This window comes from Macaca nemestrina, chromosome 11, assembly GCF_043159975.1.
Source record: "Macaca nemestrina isolate mMacNem1 chromosome 11, mMacNem.hap1, whole genome shotgun sequence".
Taxonomy (NCBI): Eukaryota; Metazoa; Chordata; class Mammalia; order Primates; family Cercopithecidae; genus Macaca; species Macaca nemestrina.
The window spans coordinates 83,961,044-83,985,463 of record NC_092135.1 but is presented as its reverse complement, the minus strand read 5'-3'; positions in this window follow the sequence as shown (position 1 = coordinate 83,985,463).

The window sequence follows — 24,420 nt, the reverse complement described above, 5'->3', positions numbered from 1 at the left end:
TCTATCTCCTTCAGTTCTGCTCTGATGTTAGTTGTTTCTTGCCTTCTGCTAGGTTGTGAACGTGTTTGCTCTTGCTTCTCTAGTTCTTTTAATTGTGATATTAGGGTGTCAATTTTAGATCTTTCCAGCTTCCTCTTGTGGGCATTTAGTGTTATAAATTTCCCTCTACCCACTGCTTTAAATGTGTCCCAGAGATTCTGGTATGTTGTATCTTTGTTCTCATTGGTTTCAAAGAACATCTTTATTTCTGCTTTCATTTTGTTATGTACCCAGTAGTCGTTCAGGAGCAGGTTGTTTTGATTCCATGTAGTTGAGCGGTTTTGATTGAGTTTCTTAGTCCTGAGTTCTAGTTTGATTGCACTGTGGTCTGAGAGACAGTTTGTTATAATTTCTGTACTTGTACATTTGCTGAGGAGTGCTTTATTTCTAACTATATAGTCAATTTTGGAATAAGTGTGATGTGGTGCTGAGAAGAATGTATATTCTGTTGATTTGGGGTGGAGAGTTCTGTAGATGTCTATTAGGTCCACTTGGTGCAGAGTTGAGTTCAATTCCTGGATATTCTTGTTAACTTTCTATCTCATCTGTCTAATGTTGACAGTGGAATGTTAAAGTCTCCCATTATTATTGTATGGGAGTCTCAGTCTCTTTGTAAGTCTCTAAGGACTTGCTTTATGAATCTGGGTGCTCCTGTATTGGGTGCATATATATTTAGGATAGTTAGCTCTTCCTGTTGAATTGATCCCTTTACCATTATGTAATGGCCTTCTTTGTCTCTTTTGATCTTTGATGGTTTAAAGTCTGTTTTATCACAGACTAGGATTGTAACCCCTGCCTTTTTTTTATTTTTCATTTGCTTGGTAGATCTTCCTCCATCCCTTTATTTTGAGCCTATGTATGTCTCTGCATGTGAGATGGGTCTCCTGAATACAGCAAACTGATGGGTCTTGACTCTTTATCCAATTTACCAGTCTGTGTCTTTTAATTGGACCATTTAGTCCATTTACATTTAAGGTTAATATTGTTATGTGTGAACTTGATCCTGCCATTATGACATTAGCTGGTTATTTTGCTCGCTAGTTGATGCAGTTTCTTCCTACCATCGATGGACTTTACATTTTGACATGTTTTTGCAATGGCTGGTACCTGTTGTTCCTTTCCATGTTTAGTACTTCCTTCAGGAGCTCTTGTAGGGCAGGCCTGGTGGTGACAAAATCTCTAAGCATTTGCTTCTCTGTAAAGGATTTTATTTCTCCTTCACTTATGAAACTTAGTTTGGCTGGATATGAAATTCTGGGTTGAAAATTCTTTTCCTTAAGAATGTTGAATATTGACCCCCAGTCTCTTCTGGCTTGGAGAGTTTCTGTCGAGAGATCTGCTGTTATTCTGATGGGCTTCCCTTTGTGGGTAACCCGACCTTTCTCTCTGGCTGCCCTTAACATTTTTTCCTTCATTTCAACTTTGGTGAATCTGACAATTATGTGTCTTGGAGTTGCTCTTCTCGAGGAGTATCTTTGTGGTGTTCTCTATATATCCTGAATTTGAGTGTTGGCCTGCCTTACTAGGTTGGAGAAGTTCTCCTGGATGATATCCTGCAGAGTGTTTTCCAACTTGATTCCATTTTCCTGATCACTTTCAGTCAGACCAATCAGACATAAATTTGGTCTTTTCACATATTTCCATATTTCTCGGAGGCTTTGTTCATTTCTTTTTCCTCTTTTTTCTCTACACTTCTCTTCTCACTTCATTTCATTCATTTGATCTTCAGTCACTGATATTCTTTCTTCCAGTTTATCAAGTTGGTTACTGAAGCTTGTGCATTTGTCACATAGTTCTCGTGTTATGATTTTCATCTCTATCAGTTCTTTTAAAGTCTTCTCTGCATTGATTATTCTAGTTATCCATTCATCCATTCTTTTTTCAAGGTTTTTAGTTTCTTTGCGCTGGTTACGTAGTTCCTCCTTTAGCTCTGAGAAGTTTGATTGACTAAAGCCTTCTTCTCTCAACTAGTCAAAGTCATCCTCCATCCAGCTTTGTTCCATTGCTGGCGATGAGTTGGTTCCTTTGGAGGGGTAGATGCGCTCTGTTTTTTTGAATTTCCAGCTTTTCTGCCCTGCTTTTTCCCCAACTTTGTGTTTTATCTGCCTCTGGTCTTTGGTGATGGTGATGTACTGATGGGGTTTTGGTGTGGGTGTCCTTTCTGCTTGTTAGTTTTCCTTCTAACAGTCAGGACCCTCAGCTGTAGGTCTGTTGGAGTTTACTTGAGGTCCACTCCAGACGCTGTTTGCCTGGGTATCTGCAGTGGAGGCTGCAGAAGATAGAATATTGCTGAAGAGCAAGTGTTGCTGTCTGATTCTTGTTCTGGAAGCTTCATCTCAGGGGTGTACCCTGCCCTGTGAGGTGTGAGGTGTCAGTCTGCACCTAGTGAGGGATGTCTCTGAGTTAGGCTACTCAGTGGTCAGGGACCCACTTGAGCAGGCCGTCTGTCCATTCTCAGATCTCAACCTCCATGCTGGGAGATCCACTGCTCTCTTCAAAACTGTCAGACAGGGGCATTTACCTCTGCTGAGGTTTCTGCTGCTCTTTGTTTAGCTATGCCCTGTCCCCAGAGGAGGAGTCTACAGAAGCAGGCTGGCCTCCTTGAGCTGTGATGGGCTCCACCCAATTTGAGCTTCCCAGAGGCTTCGTTTACCTTCTTAAGCCTCAGCAATGGTGGGCACCCCTCCCCCAGCCTCACTGCCACCTTGCAGTTAGATCTCAAACTGCTGTGCTAGCAATGAGGGAGGCTCCATGGGCATGGGACCCTCTGGACCAGGTGTGGGATATAATCTCCTGGTGTGCAATTTGCTAAGACCCTTGGTAAAGTGCAGTATTAGGGTGGGAGTTACCCGATTTTCTAGGTGTTGTGTGTCTCAATTTCCTATGGCTAGGAAAAGGTATTTCCTTCCCCCTTGCGCTTTCCAGGTGAGGTGATGCCTTGCCTTGCTTCATCTCTTGCTCATCGGACTGCTCCCACAGACCAGCGCCAACTGTCTGATACGCCCCAGTGAGATGAACCAAGTACCTCAATTGAAAATGCAGAAATCGCCTGTCTTCTCTGGCACTCACTCTGGGAGCTGGAAGCTGGAGCTGTTCCTATTTGACCATCTTGGGTGCAAGCCCTCCGGTTTTATTTCTTTATTTGTGTTTTGTCTTTGGAAAACCTCTTTATTGAAAGATATCTACATGTCATTATGTTCTTAGCTCATGTGTCACATCTATGAAGTCTCATCTCTTGTTCCTATAGAGCTTGACAGTTTTTTTCTGTCTCTAACTTTTTAATGTCTTAATTTTTAATATTTTACAATATGTAGAGTCTCATTCCATCACCTAGACTGGGGTACAATGGTGAAATCATAGCTTGCTCTGGTCTTGAACATCTGGGCTCAAGTGATCCTCCTGCCTCAGCCTCCTAAGTAGCTAGGACTACAGGCATGCACCACCTCTCCTGGCTACATTTTGTTTTTTGAGAGAAAGGGTCTCACTATGTTGCCCTGGCTGGTATAGAACTCTTGGACTCAAGTAATCCTCCTGCCTTGGACTCCAAAAATGCTGGGATTATAAGCATGAGTCACCACACCTGTCCCTCCTGTCTGCCACTTCTCTTTGAAGACCTATTCTATTTCATATATGCATCTTTCATAGCATCTGAAATATTGTATCACACTTTTAATATGCTTGTTATTTTATTAGACTATGTTCTTTAAAGATGGAGGCATGTCTACTTCGTTTTGTTATTTATAGGATCCAGCACAGTGTCTGACACTTATTAAACATTTGCTGAATTGGTGATGAAATTAATTAATTTAGGGGAGCTTACTTAGTTCCAGCTGCTATCCTGACTATATAAATGGATATGGAGAGAATATTATATAAATATTAAACAAAAGGTCTCTGCTTTCAAGGTGGTTATTGTTCAGTGGAGAAGAGGACATGTATATGAATAAATAGAGTAACAGTAAACATTAGTTTGCTATATAGAACATGTTATGGTAGTTGAAAGGAAGGAGAAATTACTCAAGATGTTTCCTAGGACTGTCAGGTTTTACATGGTGTTATAAAGATGAAGTTACATACTTCACTAAAAAAGAAAAAAGATTCCTGTTCAAAAGAAAACAAAAGAATAAAGTACAGAAGTCAAACTATCCCTTCCACAAGACTAATAAGTACCTGTAACTGTGAAAACAGACAGAGGGAGGGAGGGAGGGTGAGAGAAAGAGGGAGAGAGAGAGAGAGAGAAACAGAGAGACAGAGACCATTACAGAAATGATCAAAGAATTATAGATACAGTGAAAACATAGTAAAGATGCAACAACTACCAAATATACTCATGTAGTCTAACAAAATTCTTCTCATTAATCATTGTAGCAAGGAAGTATATGCACACAACTGGAAAGACTGGAGAAACTCAGAAAGGAATGAGGTGTGTGTAGGGGTACTTGTTATAGAATTTGGGCTCATGTTCAGTGATTTTAGAGAGAGTTCCTGGAGGCTCAGTTGTTCTGGGTTTTGGTACTACCAGATAGTAATATATCTTAATTTTTTATTTAGGGGATGGAAGAAAGGAAGTGAGGCCAGAGTTGTCATTAGTAGTGTAGCAGTTGTCACTCAGTTTACCCAGGAGAGAGAGCTATTTGGCTTTTTTGTCTTGTTTTGGGAAGGATCATCATTCATTTCTTGTGGTTGCTGCAACAAATTTGTTAGTTCAAACCAACAGAAATTTACTTTCCCACAGTTCTAGTAGCCACAAATCCAAAATCAGTTTCACTGAGCTAAAATCTAGATGTCAGTAGAATTGTGCTTCCTCTCTCCAGAGGCCTCTTCTAACTTATGGTGGCTACTGGCAGTCCTTGGCTTGTGGCCACATCACTCAAATATCTGCCAAATATCATCCTCACACTGCCTTCTCCTCTGTGTTCCTTTGTCAAATCTCCTTCTCTATCTCTCTTATACAAATATACGAGATGACATTTTAACTCATCTGGATAGTCTATGGTAATTTTCTCATCTCAAGATCCTTATCTTAATCTCATCTGCAAAGACCTTTTCCTTTTCCAAATAAAGTAACATTTACAGGTTATAGGGATTAGAATAAGAGGGTACTATTTAGTCCACTGGAGAGTCCTTTTGTTTTCTTGGCATTCAGATATAATTATGAAATAGTATTGATTTTATCTTTTTCTATCATAGTCACTGTCATGGCCATTTTTTATGTTGCATGAGGAAGACCATATTTAGTTATCTGTTACTAGCTGTCAGTTATCAGACCCAGTTTTTTTCATTCTCAGGACAGAACACAGGACTGATAAATTCAAGCACAATGAAATAAAAGAGAACATATGTTTAACACAATAAAAGAGATTAAGAGCAAAGGAAAATATACAATGACCACCTAACAGGAAAAATCGATATCTCTGAGCAAGTAATAAAATAAGAAAAATAAAAAAGTATTGTAAGTTATAACTCAAGAAAAATATGCAAGAATAAAATAAGACTTGAATCAAAAAATACTAACAAAATAATTGACATCTAGTGGTCAATGCGAAAATTTTATTGGACACTACAGATAAAAAAAAATGAGGTATACATAAAAAATATGCAAAGTCACTTATAAATGAAAATGTCAAGCTGAACTTATACTTTCTAAGAATAATTTTCAAAGCTAGAGAAAAGTGGACAAATACGTGTATAATCCTGTAGGAACTACAGTGCAATCCAAGAATGTTCAAATGCAGCAAAAATAAAATTTGAACAGGAAAAATTTCAGAAAATGTAGTATTATGATGGTTTACTTTATATGTCACTTGACTGGGCCATAGGATGCCCCAATATTTAGACTAACATAATTCTGAGTGTTTCAGTTTGGGTAATTTTGAATGAGATTAACATTTATTTTATTAAAAGAGCTATTACAAAAAATTAGAAAGTAGAGCTTTATTTCCCTTAAAGGGTTACAGCCTGTAGGGTGGCCATTCTGACAGGCTGGAAAGCATAGCCTCTAGCCAGAAAACAGAAACAGATACTTCAATAGAGGGGCAAAGGGGATTGGGAATTTATCTCAGAATGGGGTGCCCAAATATACATATGTAATAAGCTATAGGAGGAACCGTGAATATTTATGAAAAAGGAAAGGTTCATGTGCAATTGAGCTTCATACCCCTTCATGAGTCCCATGTAATGGTAGTTAGCATGATCCCAGCATGGAGTTTTGGGTTCTCTGATGTCAAAAGATTAAGCAGAGGACATGAAAATCCTTATTGTGCATTATGCATAGACTGGCCAGAAGCACTCTGTGTCTAGTAGTCTTTTATCAGGCAAAAATGCTGTGCAGTTGTTGTAACAAAGCTACAAAAGAGAGGAGCAGCATCAGGTAGTTAGTTGAAATCAGCAGTGCAGAAAGTCTTTTGAAAGGGATGGTTTCTCTTTAGCCCTTAGAGAAGAAAGTCTAATGGCAGTTAGTGAGGGAGGGGATATAATGAGGCATGTATGACCTGCTATCTTATCATGGCTGAGAACTTAGTTTTCAAAATCTCTCAGTTCCCTTTGGCCAAAGGATCATTTTTTCAGTCAGTTGGAGGGCTTAATTTTATTAATATTTTCATTTGTCATTTTCCTCCTTTTGGCCTAGATTTGTTAGAGGCAGCATCAATGACCAAACTTGTATTTTGTCCCATATTTTGGTTGAGGTAGTGTGGCTACCTTCCCTGGGTCCATCCTGTTCCTCAGTGGGACCCGTATGGCCACGGGATTTAGAGTCAAAACACTTACAACCAATTAAATATTCCAGACCTGGCAGGAATGGAATTGAGCAGGCACCAATCAACCCTTAAAATCTGTTAAGCAACATAGCAACCAAAACCCAAAACCAAAAAGCAAGGTTACAAGATTGAGTTACCTATAAATTCTATGCAGTAACTTACTGCAGTCTTGGTCTTAGGTATATATTCGAAGTGATTAGCTATATAAAACATAAGAATTTTGCTAAAACTATTTAAGCTAAGGAATTTAGAGACTTTCGTTGTGCCTCAATGCTTTTTGTGATCTCTTTATTAATTTGCCCTAAGGTAGACAATAAATGTTTTCATCCTATCCCTATTTGCATAAGAGATTAACATTTAAATTAATTGACTGAATAAAACAAAGTGTCCTCTACAATGTGGGTGTGTCTCATCGTATCAAAGGCCTAAACAGAACAAAAATTTGACCCACCTCCTAGTAAGAGAGAATTCTCCTCTCTGAACGCCTTTGCACCAGAATGTCAGCTTCTCCTGGTTCTACAGCAACCTTCATACTTAAATGGGTCATTAGCTCTGCAGATCTTAGACTTGTCATCTACTATAATCATGTGAGCCAATTTCCTGTAATGTCTACCTATCATCTATCTATCTATCTATCTATCTATCTATCTATCTATCTATCTATCTTTCTGTTGTCTATTTTTCTAGAGAATCCTAATGAATACATAAAGATTCCATAATCCTGTCTTAAATTAGCAGGAGGGGAGGTTCAGGCAGGAAATGGTTTGAGAAACTACACTGAAGGGTCTGAGGGTGATAATCTAACTCATTTAACTATAGGACAAGGCTAAAACTAATGTAAGTATTATGATTATAATATAGATGCATATTTTAAACTGTGCCGAGTAAAAAAGATAAAAAGAACAAAAATCAACAGGAGGAGAAAGAAAGAACCAGGGAGACAGTGTAAATATGCTAATTTCTGCATGTTTTAGAAGGAGAAACTAGAAGATATGTATTAAAACTCACACATCAAATAATAGAAATTTGTCTGTATTTATAGTATAACCACTAAAATAAAAAATAAACTAAAACTGAGTGGTAGAGAGAATAATAATATATAGAATGTGGAAATATATGCATTTTATCTTTGTTCTTCATAAATTAATATATGTTACTAAAATAACAAAATAATATATTCTAAAAAGTTATACTTAAATGTAGCCACTAGAACAAAAATATAAATATATCAACAGAAACACAGAATATGTCAAACATTTAGTGGAAAGTTTTTAAAAAATCAATAAAAAATGAAGTACAATGTAAAATATGATGACAGAACTGAAACCGAATATATTTTATATTTATAAATCAAAATTGGTGAAATAAATCTATTTAAAAAGTACTATTATAATGAAACACAAAGCAAAACCCAATTAATATGCTAAAAGAAGATAAATACCTAAAACAAAATTATCTACAAAGTTAATTAAAAAAAATTGTCTCAGAGCAAGACCGACTGTCTGCATGCTACTATTTGCAGAAGTCAAAAGAAGGCCCTGTTTTAGGAGTAAGGCCCCACTATCCTATACCCACAGGACAACAAATCTCAACTAGCATCATTAACCCCAGAAGGCTTGACATACCTGCCAAACTCTTGTCACATTTCCTAGCTTCCATCCTCATAGCCATGTCACCTCTACCTAGCTTTGAATCACCAGGGCTAATTTTGTTGTACCATTAGTCACCCCTATTTATGTTAGCTCCAGGCAGTGGTATGCTGGTAAATGCTTCATAATAGCTCTCTGAAATGAAGTATGTATATATATACTTTATTATATATACACATATGTGTGTGTGTATATATATCTGATATGTATACATATCCCAGAGTTTATAAAACTTTTACTAATAAGAAAGAACTGCAATATATGATTTAAAAATAATTATAAAAACACAATATTTTTTATTTTAAGTTCCACATACTTAATTGATTTTCATAGAATGCTTTTGTCAATTATTGCCAAATGTTTTCATATAGTCTATCTCTGTTTGAAATTCAAACATGATTTCACAAATGGAATTGGTTCCCAATCCTTTAACTCATTATCCAATAAATTTGTTTTCTTTATATTTCATATGTGTTCTACTGTTAAACTAATTCTCACCCTCAACAATATTTTGTTGATTAAACTGAAACCTCTTTCACTTCAGCCCCAGACAAGACACCTGTATTAAATTTTACTCCATATTTTTATGTCTAGAAAATCAACAAAACAATGAATAAAGTCTTATCTGTTGCACTTATCAATTTCTTGCTATTGTCTGTTTTAATCAACCAAACTGACATCACTGAACACAGAGTTTGGAAGAAGTGTGCAGTAGCTCACCACTGTATAATATTCCTATTATACAGATCAAATAGATGTAAATAACCCTCAAGAGCATAGATAACAGTAAAATGTAGTAAAATTATTCAAAAGTAATTACTTTTGAATATTTATTCTTTCCCATCTTAACATGGTTTATTTAATTATAAATTTATACAAGTTAACATTGAATAATGACCACATTTAGTAACTGGTTCATGAGATTCCTGAAAATTGTAGACTTGGCTCTTGTGAGCTGCTAGAGTATCAGCCTTTTATGAGCTTACTCCAGCTTGCCACTGAACTCCAAAGTTGCTCCTCAAACTTAGGCACTCATTCCCATATGGCTCTTGTACATAATCTTTTCTGATCCATCCTGCATCCTGATCCATTGCTTAACTCTCTTTCATTCTGCCATCTGAAACTCAAGTTAAGTCATCAGTAAAATCTCCTATATCACCAGTCACTTTGGGATAGTATTTTTAAAAATTCATTCTCTGACACCCAGCATTTTCATAATGCCATTGTTTGTCCTGCAGCTCTCTCAGGTGGTGAATAATTTTCTCCTTCTTTTCTCCTTCTGCTACTAGGTCTAAACATATGGTAGATAACTGCTCTTTACTGTTACTTCCATAACATATTTTCATCTTCCTGAAATGTTCAGCTTTAAATCTCGTATCATCAAACTACACCGAAATAATGTCACTTGTAAATCCCAAAGCACTCCCAATAATTTCTTGAAAATAATAGTTTCCAATTCACTGTCGTTCTTCAACACGGAAGGAACACACAAACATGCTGTGTAGTTCTGATTCATGACCATAAAGTTCAAGTGAACTTCTAATGCTACTCAGAAATCAGACTATAATTTCCTAGATTATTAATTCTACCACTCTCCAAGAGGCCTGCTTCTCACCTTTACCTCCTCAAACTTCCAACACTATCTCCCCCATGCTTACTCTCTGCTAATGACCATGCTTCCTACCTAGAAGGCAGAGGAAAAAGAGGAGAATGAGGAGGAGGAAAAGAAGAAGAAAGAATCAGAAAGTGTCTCCTATAAGCTGCCAGCACCAAAACTGCCCATCTACCTGTATCTGTGTTCCTGCTCTTACCACAGATACATTTTTCCTGTTCCAATCTACAATTTAAAGTTAAACACTCCACTTGTGTACTGGATCTCATCCTGTCTTGCCTACTCAAAGTCATTACCCCAAGAATTTTCTTCTCTTTCTGTCCTACATCATTAATTTTTCCTTTTATTTTGAGTCATTCCAATGAACATATAATAGTAATGATATTTCTTCCTTCTTAAAAACTTTATAAATTACTTTACTTTGCCTACAGTTATGGTTCAATTTCCCTCTTGTCCATTACAGAAAATGTTTTGAAAGAATTTTATCTGCTTACAGAGTTTTATTTCCTCCTTACTCTCACTAATCTCTCGAATACACGTAAGTCAGAAAATGACCTTCATATCTCTATGAAATTACTCTTATTAGGGATACCAATGGCTCCTATATTGACAATTCCTATGGAAAATTCACAGTCCTCCTTTTCCTTGACCTTTCGGTAGCTCTTGGCACTATTGGTAATTCTTTCTTGGCTTTGATAATACTGACCTCATTTCCCTGACTTTTTTTTTTTTTTTTTTTTTTTTTTTGTCAACTATTCTGTGTCTCCTTTGTTTGTATGCTTTCATCTTCCTCATCTATTACTTCTGGAGTGTTCGGGGCTTTGTTTCAAACTTAGTCTTTCTATCTATTCTCACTCTCTATATGAACTTATCCAGTCTTAAAATTTTAAATATTATCTATGCTGATCCTAACCAAAATTATGTTACTAGCTCAGGATTGATACCTTGAACCTTAAATGTGGCTTATGATCTTTGGGTATCAAAAGACAAATAAGGCTTATCATCATTCACACTAAGCTGCTGATATTGATCCTCCCTCACCCAAACTTATATCTCCCATACCCATCCCCAATTCAGTTGACAGTTGCTCATATCTTAAAGCTAGGTCATTTTTTACTCCTTTTTTCTTCTCATACCTCAACTCCATTGTCCAAATTCACCTTTAGCTCTACTTTCAAAATATTGCTAAAATAAAATGTCTTCTCATTACTTCCAGTGCTATCACTTTGGTCTAAAGGCATCATCCTGAACTATTGTAGAAGACTCTCCTTAACTAGTCTAAATTCTCTACCCTTGATCCATTTCCTTCTCTTCTGAACATAGCTACTATTAAAGATAAATTATTCACCAGACACATGTTGAAAACACCAAGATAGATCTTATTCTGAAATAATAAGAATTGAAATTTGAAATTACTCCTTCATCTATGCAGAATAAATGTGTTAGCAAGCATAAAAACAACATTAATCTTCTTGTACATCCCCATCAAAACTCTTGAAAGACTAGGTTCATGATCAATGAACAGTAATATTTTGAAAGGAATACTTTTTTCTGAGCAGTAAGTCTCAATAGAAGGGTTAAAATATTTGTTAAATCATGCTATAAACAGACATGCTCTCCTCCAGCCTTTGTTGTTCCATTTGTAGAGCACAGACTGGGTAGATTTAGCATAATTCTTAAGAACCCTAGGATTTCTGGAGTAGTAAATGAATATTGGATTCAACTTAAAATCACCACCTGCATTAGCACCTAACAAGAGTCAGCCTGTCCTTTGAAGCTTTAAAGCCAGGCATTGACTTCTCTCTACCTATTAAAGTCTTAAGTGGCATCTTCTAATGTAAGTCTGTTTTGTCCACATGGAAAATTTGTTATTGAGTGTAGCCACTGTTATCAGTGATCTTAGCTGGATCTTCTGAATAACTTGCTGCAGCTTCTACATCAGCAGTTATTTCTGTGCTCTACACTTTTCTGTTATGGAGAAAGCCTCTTTTCTTAAACATAATGAACCAACCTCTGCTAGCTTCAAACTTTCTTCTGAAGTTTCCTCAGCCTTCATAGAATTGAAGAGTTAGGGCCTTGCTCTAGATTAGGCTTTGGCTTAAGGGAATGTTGTGACTGGTTTCATAATCTGTTCATACCACTAAAACTTTCTCCATATCAACAATAAGGCTGTTCTACTTTTTTTCATTCATGTGTTCACTGGAGTAGCTCTCTTATTTTCCTTCAAGAACTTTTCCTTTGCCTTCATAACTTGCCTAACTCTTTGGCACAAAAGGCCTAGCTTTCAGCCTATCTTGGCTTTCATATGCCTCTCTAGAGCTAGAAAAGCTAGCTTCAAAAAGCTAGAAACTATTAAGCTTAATCTACTTCTAGCTTTTGATTTAAAATGAAAGATGTGAGACTCTTCCTTTTACTTGACCACTTAGAGGATATTGTAGGGTTATTAATTGCCCTAATTTAAATATGGTTGTATTACAGGGAATAGGGAGAGCCAAAAAGAGAAAGAGAGACATGGGAATGACTGGCTGGTAGAGCAGTCAGAACACACAAAATGTTTATCAATTAAGTTTGCTATCTTACATGAACAGTGTGTGACATTCCAAAACAACTACAATAGTAACATCAAATATCATCTATCACAGATCTCCATAACAGATATAACAATAATGAAAATGTATGAAAAAATTGTGAGAATTTCCATAATGTGACACAGAAACATGAAATGAGCACATACTATTGGATAAATGGTACAATAGACTTGCTCAATGCATTGTTGCTACAGCCTGTCAATTTGTAACAACCACAATATCTGTGAAATACAATAAAGTAAAGCACTATAACATGAGGTATGCCTGTATAAAGATGTGCCATTTAATAGAGAGAAAAAAAAAGCCAAGTGAGGCTCATGCTCATTCCACTGTGTGTAAATTGGTTATCTTAGTCCTGCTATTGAAATCAGAGTTTATAAGGAACCACATGATATTCCATGTATTTGTGTAATTTCTGGAGTATATTATAGAGCCACATTGTAGGTGTGAATGTCTTAGTTTTGCATATTCAAGCAATATTTTAGATTCTTACCCTTTTTATTTCCTTTGCAATATTTCAACCTACATTCCTTTTGATTTGGAATGATTTTCCTGTATTAAATGACTTTAATTCAGTTACTATATTATAATTTATGAATCCAGAGACTAGAATTTTAAAAGAAGATCATTGGAAATTTCATAAAGTAGATACATTGCAGGTAGAAAATTGAGTTTTTTGTTACTCTTTCTGTAAACCGTGAGACACAATAAAACCAAGTTTAGATAATGGTATAAGAATTTATAATTGTGTATCCAATCAAGCCTGGATTTCAATGGAGGAATTATAAACAGAGATTTGAACACATTGCTTTGCCAGAATTTTCTCCTTGGTGCATTAATCATAGAGTTCTTTAGCTAGATATAAGAGAATACCTGTAGTTTAGCAATATTCTGTCATATCATATATTAATACTTCATTACATTTTCAAATTGTCATTTTAAACAGTATTTCCATAGGACATAATTTATACTTTGTACTACTTATGAGATTATGCACTAATATCAGATTTCAGAAACAGAACGTATCTATCTACAAGAATATGAAGTACCTTTGATTTTTTTTTCAAAGTTCAGAGAACATATTTCTCATTAGATGCTCTCCAGTGTCCTTAACTTTGTCATGCTTTCAATTTTCTTTGCATGCTGAGAAGGATCACAGCCAATCTTTTTATCACTCTGGTATGTGTCCTGAGTTTCTGTTCCTAAAAAAAGTAAAATTCCCTTAAAATCAAAATGTCACAATGAAGTTGGTTAAAATTGTAGGGTTTTAATTTTAAGGCAACTAATTTTCACCAAAGTCCTGTACAAATTTTTTTCTTACTTTTTCTAGGTTCTCTCTGCTGAAACATAATAGAAACCTTGCCATTTGTGTGTACATATTTTAAATTAATCTATATTGTATTTCTGTGAAAAATTATTACCTTTTAGTCTTTTTATACTATTCACATTCTTAATTTTAAAAAAAGTTTACAAAGTACCTTTTCTTTAGTTTTAATAGAGCAAATATTTTCTCCGATTTGGTGGTTGTCTATACCCTTTCATGATGATGTACTTTAAAGTCCAAAACATTTTAATTTTGATGAAGTTCAATTTACCTATATTTTTATTTTGTAGCTTGTCTTTTTTGTGTTGTTTCTAAGGATACATCAATTGTTGAATCCAAAGTTATGAAATTTACTCTTCTGCTTTCTTTTATGAGTTTTTATAGTTTTAGCACTTAAGTTTAGCCTCTGATCCATTTTGATTTAGTTTTGTATATCAAGTGAGCTAGGAGACCATCTTCTTTCTTTTGCATGTAGATATGCAATTGTGTCAGAACCATTTGTTCTGAACTGAATGGTGTTGGTACATTAACAATGAAAAAAATCCCTGCACTTTCTCGTCTTTCGATTGTAAACATTGAATTATTCTGAATATATCTCAGTGAAACTGAAATATGTGATTCATATGCTGTTTCAAAACCACTTTACTCCTTGACATATTATTTTGCCTTTGCAACATAATGGCAATTTTATATAATACGTATAGATAGGATTGTTTTGATGGTGACAAATTCAGAATCAGTAAGTCATATTTATAAAGGAAAGATAAGTGAATAGTGATGGAATAGACTGAATTGCATTTATTTTTTGTATTATAATTGCTTTGCTAAGTAATCAGTTATAAAGTTTTTGAATTAACTATAGAAATATTAAAAAACTGTTCTTTTGGGGATCAACTGATTAATCACAAATTGCATCATTTATCAGTTTGATTTTTAAAAGGTTGCTGCTAAGTAGAGACAATAAAATAATTTATCTTAGTATATATGAGAAATATTTTAAACTTACATGAATTCAGAAATAGTTTCTAATCTAGAAAGAAAAAATACCAACCCCTGAATTTCATTTTGTTATTTATTCATCCAGTTTTATGACTATATTAGTGGATAAACTAGAAAAATTAACAAACTGTAGTTTTCTTTGTGAGAAGCAGAACCAGATGAGTTCCCCTTTGATTGTCACTATACGCTCACAACTGCCGAATGTACTGGTGTTTTCTCAGACTTTATTTCAGGCTGGATTCCTGAGATAAGAGACTCCAAAATGGAAATTTGTGTGTATGACTTTACTGGGTAGTTCTCCAGGGAATGATTTCTGTTAGGAAGTAAGGAAAGTAAGATTAGGCAGAGGAAGAAGTTTAACTGCTGTACTGTTACTACAAAGGCCTCAGCCAATTTCACAGCAAGCTCTGAAGCTGGAGCCAGGGTTTGTACTCACTTATTAGCAAGTCCTTGGATGTGAGATGCCTCTGCAGAAGGGGCATAACCTTGGGCAAAGCAGCAATCTTTGGGCAAGGACAATTCTTTGGGGATGCAGTTAGGTATTAGCCATTGGAAAACAATCCTTCTAGCAGCTGGGGGAATTAGGACCTTGATTCTCAGAGATACCAAGCAGCATACCACCTCAGCAATATACGTTTCCAATCCCGCTTTGCACTACTCAGATCTAGATATTAACTTCACTCTTTCTGGAAATATCTCCTTTATCATTCTGGTTTCTTAGAAAAACACACAGAAATAATATTAGTGGGAGTAACTACAGCCCTGTCACTGCCAATTGGTTTCTGGGCCATGATGACACTTATTATCTTCTTCCACTACTACTTTCCACATGCTAACAGCTCTGCTGGTATACTTGTCTGACCTGGCAGGGTAATACATACCCTCATCCTTGAAAGCTTTGAGCTACCATATATTTGTGTTGTGTTATAAGCTGTAGCAAGATCTGTAATTCTGGAAAGAATCTCCAATTGAGAATTCTTCTTGGATGAACTTGTGATCATCCATTGTTATCCTTCAGGATCTCTCTGAGCTTTTGTTGTAGACAAATTCATGAATTCACTGGGAATAAAAATGGGGGCAACTACCATTGCACCCTTTTAGATCTTTAAGAGTTGCATTAATTTCTGCTATTTTCTCCAGGAAGTGATATTGTTTTTAGCTTGCAGACTTGACAAGTGGGCAGTTTCAAAGCTGCAGATTCGCCTTCTGCACTATGAGAGAACTTACCCCATAATCCAGGTAACAATATGGGGATTCTGCCAAGCACCAAGTATGTCTATTTCAATTACACATTTGTAAATTGATTATATGTCTACTGGGTTAGTCCTAAGACCTGGTGGTTCCACTCTGCACTGATCCTGGCTCAGGATTACCTTTAGTACTTGCCCACCATAAGTTTCCATTATAACTGAAATTTGTGTTCTAGATATTAATGTTGACTTGGACTCAAACAGTCCTTAGGATCTTTAAATACTGCTAGTACATTTCTTCTCAGTACATTTACCCTTTGGAGAAGAATGGGGAAATATTTATCAAATATACTTTTTTATGGTTTTGTAAGATTCTTCCTATTTTGGGACTTGAAAGCTAGCTTAGATACAGAAATTAGGCAAAGAATACTGACTTCTTTTGTGGTGGCTACCCTAAGCCTTTGATCTTTCATCCTGCATTTATTTTGGTTATACACAGTGAAAATTATATCTGTTGATTTCCATCTGTATTTTCTCCAGAGATGCTGTGTTCTATTAACTGTCTCCATAGTGCTGTACCAATGAGTTCCCCTTGTTGCCATTCAAAACTTTGATGCTATTATGGTAATTATGCCCAACTTGTTTCTGAATTTTAGATACTGTCACCTGATTTCTGTTATTTCAGGATTTTATTCCTTCCATTGCTTTCAGGTAGGCTAGTCTGGTAACAGCATCTTTCATGGTCATCCCTTGTCCAAAGAGTATACAACTGACCTTCTTGACAGTACTGATGACTTGTTCACCAGCACATTCTTTATTACTTTGATAAATAAGTTTTTTCTTGAATTTCTAATTCTCTTGAAGAACATAAACATCTTACCAGGTTTCCAGTCTTATTTAGTTTATCCTCTTCTCTGAATCTTTTCATGCATTCTTCCACCATCTCCTATGACTACACTGGCATTTCCAAGTCACCTGTGGACCATCACTTTGTCCAACCTTCCAAGATCCATCCTAGCAGCGTGCTAGCACTTTTCAGGATGTTTACATTTGTATCATGGAAGAGTGCCTCCACATCAATAGACTCTCCCTAATCAGGTTTTTAGAGCTTTATGTTCTATTCTCCTTGATCAGCACTCTCAGGATCCAGTCCCACACATGCTCTGCCAGCTTCTTCTGGTACATTTTGGCTGGATCCTTCAGTTCCTCTGATATATAATTCATTATCTCCTTTAGAAAATCTAGCACTCCCATGGATTGGTTAATTTGTGACTTCATTCTCTTATTTCTGTGGTGACCAGGAGAGGAGGGATGGGGGAGGATCCTAAGAAGGTGCAGCATTGAACATCAGATCATTTTCTATGACACTAAAGAGGTCTGCTAGCTTTCACACTCTGTCCTACATAGGTAATTAATTACCCTTTGCCACTCACTGACTTCCTTTGGAGCCTCCATGACATTTAGCAATCATCATATTCTGACTGTATTAAGTAATGTATACAAGAAATATGAATAGGTCAGGTATTTAAATTGTAGCCAGTCTTATACAGTTAAGGCATAAGCAGATAACAAAAGCTCTGTTACAGTTGAGGATTAAACCCAAAACTTGACTACTACATATAGAATTTAAGTATCATTGAAATCATCTTAATTTGAAAGGAGTGGTTGTTTATTTCAATTAAATAAACACTTGGCCTAGTTAAGATATTGCTTCTTTGGGTTACCATGCTTCTTCCAGCTACTTGATAACTTAGAAAATATTTATTCACTACCATGTTGCCTCATACAACTTTGCTTCTGAACATGGTTATTATATTATAGCAAAGTACACCAAATAATTAGTTTATGCTAATTGAGTTCACTGGTCCTGCCCTATACTCTATCACTTTAAAGCAGCTGGCATTGCATAACATAAGAGTGGCCAACTGAAGATATTTATTATGCCATTCAGAGACAGCATCCTGCAAAGTTGAGCTTCTGTCCTACAGGTTGTAGTATTTGTATTTGACTGCATACATTTGACTGGATAAATCTAGTCAGAATATATGGGTCTGAAATCAAGGATTGGAAGTGGGAGAGATTCCTTTTACTGTTTCACTTAATAAAGCACTTGAACAATTTTATTCCCTTTCTTGAAGCTTGATTAACAGTGTTATTTTGCAAGGGATGAATGCTTTTATCAGGGAACACAATGGTTGGCATGAACTTGAAGGTATACGGCTCTCTGGCTATTTGGGGCTCTCATGTCACTGAATCAACAAAGTAAGGAGTGATTAAATAAACTGGAGTGGAAGTTAGGTCTCTGCTAAATAATGCAAGCAGGGAAAGCCATGACTAGAACTCAAGACATTCTTTTATATACCACTTAATGTTTCCATATTCAGCAGTAAAATTAGTGAAAGACAAAATGATCTGGCAGTACCTACTAATACAAAACATGTGCATTTCCTAGAATCCAGCAATTCTACTTCTTATTCTGTGTTGAAGTCAGTCAAGAAATTTCCATCATTATGAAGATAAGTGAAAAAGTCTCTTCCTCATTCACACATGAAATATGATAATATAAAAATATACATTTTCTCAGATATATTCCCAAGCTTAGTTAGACTATTTAATTTACTAAGTGATAAAAGTATAATTTTATTATACCAAAATTGATAACCTTAGTGTGGCATAATTTTTCATTCCCAATTGACATACATTTGTCAATGTCAAGGGTAAACTTATAGGAAATTGAGTAAGGTATGTCTTTTGAATTTGTGATGTACTTATTAACAGTAGATTAAATTGAAATAATAAAATCTGTATTATTTATGATTTATCAGTAATATGATGAGTAGATTATCATCTATAGTGGTCAGTGTTTATATATAACATAAACAATATATTAATCCAATTTTATGTGAAAATTATTTTGAGACCTAGTAGCTTTCTTGGTCATAACCTTTCAAAGAAACAAAATTTTTTAAATTAATTTTTTCCCTTAATTAAGAAAACATTTCCTCAATGTGTAATAGCAAATACCTTTGAATGGGTCATAATCAATGCTTTCTTTAAATAAACTACTGGGCTGGGGGGGAGCGGAGCAAGATGGCCAAATAGGAACAGCTCCAGTATACAGCTTCCAGTGTGAGCGACACAGAAGACAGGTGATTTCTGCATTTTCAGCTGAGGTACTGGGTTCATCTCACTAGGGAGTGCTGGACAATCGGTGCTGGTCAGCTGCTGCAGCTCGACCAGCGAGGGCTGAAGCAGGGCGAGGCATCGCCTCACCTGGGAAGCACAAGGGGGAAGGGAATCCCTTTTCCTAGCCAGGGGAACTGAGACACACAACACCTGGAAAATTGGGTAACTCCCACCCCAATACTGTGCTTTACCAAGGGTCTTAGCAAATGGGCACACGAGGAGATTATATCCCACACCTAGCCGGGAGGGTCCCACGCCCACGGAGCCTCCCTCATTGCTAGCACAGTGGTTTCCAATCTAAGGGCAGGACAGCAGCGAGGCTTGGGGAGGGGCGCCCGCCATTGCTGAGGCTTAAGTAGGTAAGCAAAGCCGCTGGGAAGCTCGAACTGGGTGGAGCTCACAGCAGCTCAAGGAGGCCTGCCTGTGTCTGTAGACTCCACCTCTGGGGACAGGGCACAGCTAAACAACAACAACAACAACAACAAAAGCAGCAGAAACCTCTGCAGATGCAAACGACTCTTTCTGACAGCTTTGAAGAGAGCAGTGGATCTCCCAACATGGAGGTTGAAATCTGAGAATGGACAGACTGCCTGCTCAAGTGGGTCCCTGACCCCTGAGTAGCCTAACTCGGAGACATCCCCCACTAGGGGCAGACCAACACCCCACAACCCCATACCTCACACGGTGTAGTACACCACTGAGAGGAAGCTTCCAAAGCAAGAATCAGACAGGTACACTCGCTGTTCAGCAATATTCTATCTTCTGCAGCCTCTGCTGCTGATACCCAGGCAAACAGGGTCTGGAGTGGACATCAAGTAATCTCCAACAGACCTACAGCTGAGGGTCCTGACTGTTAGAAGGAAAACTAACAAACAGGAAGGTCACCCACACCAAAACCCCATCAGTACGTCATCATCAAAGACCAGAGGCAGATAAAACCACAAAGATGGGGAAAAAGCAGGGCAGAAAAGCTGGAAATTCAAAAAATAAGAGCACATCTCCCCCTCCAAAGGAATGCAGCTCATTGCCAGCAACGGATCAAAGCTGGACGGAGAATGACTTTGCTGAGATGAGAGAAGAAGGCTTCAGTCCATCAAACTTCTCAGAGCTAAAGGAGGAATTACGTACCCAGTGTAAAGAAACTAAAAATCTTGAAAAAAGAGTGGAAGAATTGAAAACTAGAATAATCAATGCAGAGAAGGCCATAAACGAACGGACAGAGATGAAAACCATGACATGAGAAATACATGACAAATGCACAAGCCTCAGTAACCGACTCGATCAACTGGAAGAAAGAGTATCTGCGATTGAGGATCAAATGAACGAAATGAAGCGAGAAGAGAAATCTAAAGGAAAAAGAAGAAAAAGAAATGAACAAAGCATGCAAGAAGTATGGGATTATGTAAAAACACCAAATCTACGTCTGATTGGGGTGCCTGAAAGTGAGGGGGAAAATGGAACCAAGTTGGAAAACACTCTTCAGGATATCTTCCAGGAGAACTTCCCCAACCAAGTAGGGCAGGCCAACATTCAAATTCAGGAAATACAGAGAACGCCACAAAGATACTCCTCGAGAAGAGCAACTCCAAGACACATAATTGTCAGATTCACCAAAGTTGAAATAAAGGAAAAAATCTTAAGGGCAGCCAGAGAGAAAGGTCGGGTTACCCACAAAGGGAAGCCCATCAGACTAACAGCAGATCTCTCGGCAGAAACTCTACAAGCCAGAAGAGAGTGGGGGCCAATATTCAACATTCTTAAAGAAAAGAATTTTCAACACAGAATTTCATATCCAGCCAAACTAAGTTTCATAAGTGAAGGAGAAATAAAATCCTTTACAGAGAAGCAAATGCCTGGAGATTTTGTCACCACCAGGCCTGCCTTACAAGAGACCCTGAAGGAAGCACTAAACATGGAAAGGAACAACCGGTACCAGCCATTGCAAAAACATGTCAAAATGTAAAGTCCATCGATGGTAGGAAGAAACTGCATCAACTAATGAGCAAAATAACCAGTTAATATCATAATGGCAGGATCAAGTTCACACATAACAATATTAACCTTAAATGTAAATGGACTAAATGCTCCAATTAAAGACACAGACTGGCAAACTGGATAAAGAGTCAAGACCCATCAGTTTGCTGTATTCAGGAGACCCATCTCACATGCAGAGACATACATAGGCTCAAAATAAAGGGATGGAGGAAGATCTACCAAGCAAATGGAGAACAAAAAAAAGCAGGGGTTGCAATACTAGTCTCTGATAAAACAGACTTTAAACCATCAAAGATTAAAAGAGACAAAGAAGACCATTACATAATGGTAAAGGGATCAATTCATCACGAAGACCTAACTATCCTAAATATATATGCACCCAATACAGGAGCACCCAGATTCATAAAGCAAGTCCTTAGAGACTTACAAAGAGACTGAGACTCCCATACAATAATAACAGGAGGCTTCAACACCCCACTGTCAACATTAGACAGACCAATGAGACAATAAGGATATCCAGGACTTGAACTCATCTCTGCAGCAAGCAGACCTAATAGACATCTATAGAACTCTCCACCCCGAATCAACAGAATATACATTCTTCTCAGCACCACATCACACTTATTCCAAAATTGACCACATAATTGGAAGTAAAGCACTCCTCAGCAAATGTACAAGAACAGAAATTATAACAAACTGTCTCTCAGACCACAGTGCAATCAAACTAGAACTCAGGACTAAGAAACTCAATCAAAACCGCTCAACTACATGGAAACTGAACAACCTGCTCCTGAATGACTACTGGGTCCATAACGAAATGAAGGCAGAAATAAAGATGTTCTTTGAAACCAATGAGAACAAAGATACAACATACCAGAATCTCTGGGACACATTTAAAGCAGTGGGTAGAGGGAAATTTATAGCACTAAATGCCCACAAGAGAAAGCTGGAAAGATCTAAAATTGATACTCTAACATCACAATTAAAAGAACTAGAGAAGCAAGAGCAAACACATTCAAAAGCTAGCAGAAGGCAAGAAATAACTAAGATCAGAGCAGAACTGAAGGAGATAGAGACACAAAAAACTCTCCAAAAAACAATGAATCCACGAGTTGGTTTTTTGAAAAGATCAAAAAAATTGATAGACTGCTAGCAAGACTAATAAGAAAAGAGAGAAGAACCAAATAGAAGCAAGAAAAAATGATAAAGGGATATCACCACTGACTCCACATAAATACAAACTACCATCAGAGAATACTATAAACACCTCTACGCAAATAAACTAGAAAATCTAGAAGAAATGGATAATTTCCTGGACACTTACACTCTCCCAAGACTAAACTAGGAAGAAGCTGAATCCCTGAATAGACCAATAGCAGGCTCTGAAATTGAGGCAATAATTAACAGCATACCAACCAAAAAAAGTCCAGGACCAGATGGATTCATAGCCGAATTCTACCAGAGGTATAAGGAGGAGCTGGTACCATTCCTTCTGAAACTATTCCAATCAATAGAAAAAGAGGGAATCCTCCCTAACTCATTTGATGAGGCCAACATCATCCTGATACCAAAGCCTGGCAGAGATACAACAAAGAAAGAGAATTTTAGACCAATATCCCTGATGAACATCGATGCAAAAATCCTCAATAAAATACTGGCAAACCGAATCCAGAAGCACATCAAAAAGCTTATCCACCATGATCAAGTGGGCTTCATCCCTGGGATGCAAGGCTGGTTCAACATTCACAAATCAATAAATGTAATCCAGCATATAAACAGAACCAAAGACAAAAACCACATGATTATATCAATAGATACAAAGGCCTTAGACAAAATTCAATAGTCTTTCATGCTAAAAACTCTCAATAAATTCGATATTGATGAAACGTATCTCAAAATAATAAGAGCTATTTATGACAAACCCGCAGCCAATATCATACTGAATGGGCAAAAACTGGAAGCATTCCCTTTGAAAACTGGCACAAGACAGGGATGCCCTCTCTCACCACTCCTATTCAAAATAGTGTTGGAAGTTCTGGCTAGGGCAATCAGGCAAGAGAAAGAAATCAAGGGTATTCAGTTAGGAAAAGAAGAAGTCAAATTGCCCCTGTTTGCAGATGACATGATTGTATATACAGAAAACCCCATCGTCTCAGCCCAAAATCTCCTTAAGCTGATAAGAAACTTCAGCAAAGTCTCAGGATACAAAATTAATGTGCAAAAATCACAAGCATTCTTATACACCAGTCACAGACAAACAGAGAGCCAAATCATGAATGAACTTCCATTCACAATTGCTTCAAAGAGAATAAAATACCTAGGAATCCAACTTACAAGGCATGTAAAGGACCTCTTCAAGGAGAACTACAAACCACTGCTCAGTGAAATAAAAGAGGACACAAACAAATGGAATAATATACCATGCTCATGGATAGGAAGAATCAATATCGTGAAAATGGCCATACTGCCCAAGGTTATTTATAGATTAGATGCCATCCCCATCAAGCTACCAATGAGTTTCTTCACAGAATTGGAAAAAACTGCTTTAAAGTTCATATGGAACCAAAAAAGAGCCCGCATCTCCACAACAATCCTAAACCAAAGGAACAAAGCTGGAAGCATCACGCTACCTGACTTCAAACTATACTGCAAGGCTACAGTAACCAAAACAGCATGGTACTGGTACCAAAAGAGAGATATAGACCAATGGAACAGAACAGAGTCCTCAGAAATAATACCACACATCTACAGCCATTTGATCTTTGACAAACCTGAGGAAAACAAGAAATGGGGAAAGGATTCCCTATTTAATAAATGATGCTGGGAAAATTGGCTAGCCATAAGTAGAAAGCTGAAACTGGATCCTTTCCTTACTCCTTATACGAAAATTAATTCAAGATGGATTAGAGACTTAAATGTTAGACCTAAAACCATAAAAACCCTAGAAGAAAACCTAGGTAATACCATTCAGGACATAGACATGGGCGAGGACTTCATGTCTAAAACACCAAAAGCAACGGCAGCAAAAGCCAAAATTGACAAATGGGATCTAATTACACTAAAGAGCTTCTGCATAGCAA